The 220-nt window shown below is 55.9% G+C and overlaps 1 protein-coding gene across 1 annotated transcript in view; it reads right to left on the bottom strand.

The window, feature by feature from the left end:
- Positions 1–220, bottom strand: part of SYNGR3 (synaptogyrin 3) — a gene marked incomplete at its 5' end in the record, with an annotated part of 9546 nt that overhangs the window by 1052 nt on the left and 8274 nt on the right. The gene's annotated exons all lie outside the window — the stretch shown is intronic.

Genomic DNA, 220 nt, shown 5'->3' with positions numbered 1-220 from the left:
GAGTCCGGGGCCAGTGAAATAGGTCAGTTCTGCCGAGACTCCTTCACCCTCTCCCAGGTTGCTGGTATTCAGGTCGCAAACGGCTGGAAATGCGGGCAGCAGCGCTCGCTCTTATTTCAGGAGGAGTCATTAACAATTCCATTATAAATGACAAGCTGGTGGGGGCAGGAAGAAACACCCACAGACCCTGAGAATGGCTCCCCAGCCCCAGCCCGGCACA

The sequence above is a fragment of the Buceros rhinoceros genome, unplaced genomic scaffold (assembly GCF_000710305.1).
Source record: "Buceros rhinoceros silvestris isolate BGI_N320 unplaced genomic scaffold, ASM71030v1 scaffold22416, whole genome shotgun sequence".
Classification (NCBI taxonomy): domain Eukaryota; kingdom Metazoa; phylum Chordata; class Aves; order Bucerotiformes; family Bucerotidae; genus Buceros; species Buceros rhinoceros.
This window is presented reverse-complemented; position numbering and strand designations above follow the sequence as displayed.